Source organism: Lycium barbarum, chromosome 5, assembly GCF_019175385.1.
Source record: "Lycium barbarum isolate Lr01 chromosome 5, ASM1917538v2, whole genome shotgun sequence".
Lineage (NCBI taxonomy): Eukaryota > Viridiplantae > Streptophyta > Magnoliopsida > Solanales > Solanaceae > Lycium > Lycium barbarum.
This window is the reverse complement of record NC_083341.1, coordinates 138672174-138674877: the sequence shown is the minus strand read 5'-3', so window position 1 is coordinate 138674877 and position 2704 is coordinate 138672174.

Here is a 2704-nt window from a genome sequence, read left to right as displayed (position 1 = left end):
GGATTTTGTTTAGTTAGATATGCTTCTGTGTTAGTTGAATTGATTGATATAGTTAAGCCATGTTTCTTGTATGATACTTCTAGCTTAGTTGGTTTAGTCGTTGCATTAATTCAAGCGTAGTCTGCCTTAGTTGTCTCCTGTATTAACCTAAAGTGACCTTTTTAATTTGAAGTATGCTTTTTATGTGGTTACATGGTATTCGGATTTGTTAGTCAAACTACAGCCTTATGTGTCCTAATCTTTATTTCCCCTTCTTTACATGTACACGTTGGAGCAAATGGAGTCTTAATTCAGGACTCTCTCACAATGTAGTCTCGAAATGAGATTCGGCGCTATTGCTATACCCATGCATGGATTCGATGCGTCCCACACTCTTCAATCACAACACTCGGCGAGAAACAAGCGAAATCGCTAATCGCTTGAGGCTGTCTATGACATCTTTATCGTTTTCTCTTCTCCTATTTCCTCATTATTCAATTTATTTCACCCTTTGTTTTTATGATTGCTAATTTATCCGTATGTTGGATTTTTCTGTGGTTTGAAAGTATGTGTGTAACTTATAATTCACGTAGGATTAGAATGGGTAGATTTTATCATTTAGAATTTCCGCTCTGAACATTAAGTACTTATTTTCATCATATAGAGTGCATCATTCGTATAATAATATTTTAAACTTTGTTAGTTATAAGTTTTTTTTTTCTCTCAAAACTATTTTCTTAAATTTTAAACCTTAATTAATTAACTTAAGTTTGGTCGGATACCCGTATTTAACGGATTCTAAAGGATGCCTAACCCCTTCCCTTTAGGATAATATAGAACCCGTACCTAGAATCACACTGATTAAGCAGACTATTAACGGAGGTTTAGTTAGCTTTACCTTAGTTAATAATTAGGTGCCCTAATTCACCTTAAAATCAATTAGGTGGCGACTCCTTAAAATAAAACAAATAGGAATCACCAATATGTTGTACTCCGCTTCAACCCGGTTAAAATGGGGTATAACAGCTTGGCGACTCCGCTGGGGACTCTAGGGTCTAACCATAACAAACTTAGGTTGATAATTAATTTGTTGGATGTTTGGTTGTTTTCTTTATGTTTGCTTTTATTGTTGCCTTGTTTGTTTATTTTATGTTCTTTTAAGTGATTGCTTTATTATATGAAATTTTCTATGTAATAATATGTTACTGCTTTCCTTAAATTGGCATTCCGGTCATATTTCCTCCACTTCTGGAAAACTCACACTATCACACGTACACGCGAGGTGTGTTTTGCGCACCCGCATTTTTTTTCGTAGAATCCAAATTTTAGGAGAGTTGGCGTATGCGCGGGGTGCCCGAGTAACGGGGACCGCGTAGGCTTCTCACTCAAGTAGTCCACTCGGGAACCCTGTGTCTAGTAAGCCAAATCTCAGAAAACCTTAAGATAGAGCTTTGCCACCAATTTTATTAAGTCATGCATGCATAAGCCTTAGGTGGGTCGGTCCTGGGTATCGACTCCACGATTAGGAAACCTACCAAATTGTCGACGGGTTTCATAACCCAACGACCAGCAAGCATATTGTGTGTACCGTGATAATGATAGAAGGATCCAAGCCCAACCATGACATGTCGATTTTGGGAATAATTTCTTTGTGTAGAATGGTTTCACACCCCCACGTTCTGAAATTTGTAGATGATGTTTAGGTTTCAATAGTCACTAAGATGTTCCTTTAACTGTGCTTAAATATATGGCTTCCTTGATATGCAGTCACTTGGTTCAAATTTGTTAAAGTATAATTCTATAATTGATCTTTGCTTGTTTCGCTAGCTGTTAAATAGAGAGGAATGTGTTTAGATCAATTACTATTGGGTTATGGTGTTTGGATCTTTAGCTTGTTTCAAATCAGCTAACCTCTGAAAAGAATGTCATTTTTGAAGAAGCTCATATTTTGTTTGGGGTGTAGCTAAGAGCGATACTAGAAAAAGGCCCCTTTGGGAATTAGGATCTGACCATTGTAATGTCTAACTAACTTCTCGTATGCAATGTGCTGTTGTGATTCTTCCATATGTTTTGAGCTTTTAACAAGAAGAGGAACTTATTTTAGTCAACTTAAATGTGCAGTAAGTTCCCTTGTTGAGAATCTTCAGTCATTCTTTCTTTCACTAAGAGAGATTATAATTCTGCCTGCTTTTCAAACTGGTTTAAAAAAATCGATGTTGCTACCTGCAAATAAATGGTGGTTCTTGGACCAGTTTTCCCACTACATTCCTTAAACCAAATGCTGCACTTAACTACAGCCCTGTGACAATTTGCTTGCTGCATTTTGTGGCTCATTGTGATTGCCTTTCTAAGGTCGTGTTGCCGCCTATTGTTATTATTAGTTGCTGATCTACTGCTTTAAATTTCGGGCAAAAAAAAAAAAAAGATGATGCCTGGCTTGTGGTTGAGCTAGTGTCTTTGTTAAAAGATGGTAACAAGCAGATGTTACACAGAAAACAGATGCTCCCTTGAATAAAAAAAAAAACTTTTACCATGGTTTTAGTATATGATGTTGCCCCTGTTTCCATGAAATCTGTTTAAGTGTTCTCTTTCCCTTATGTGTTATGAAACCTAAAATGGGTCAAGTGTGGTAGGAGGATTCTATGTTTGCCACCTTATTTGAATATGTGTATCTTAGCAATGGTTCAAGATAGAAAAGAGGATTGTGAGTTAACTATATTCATAA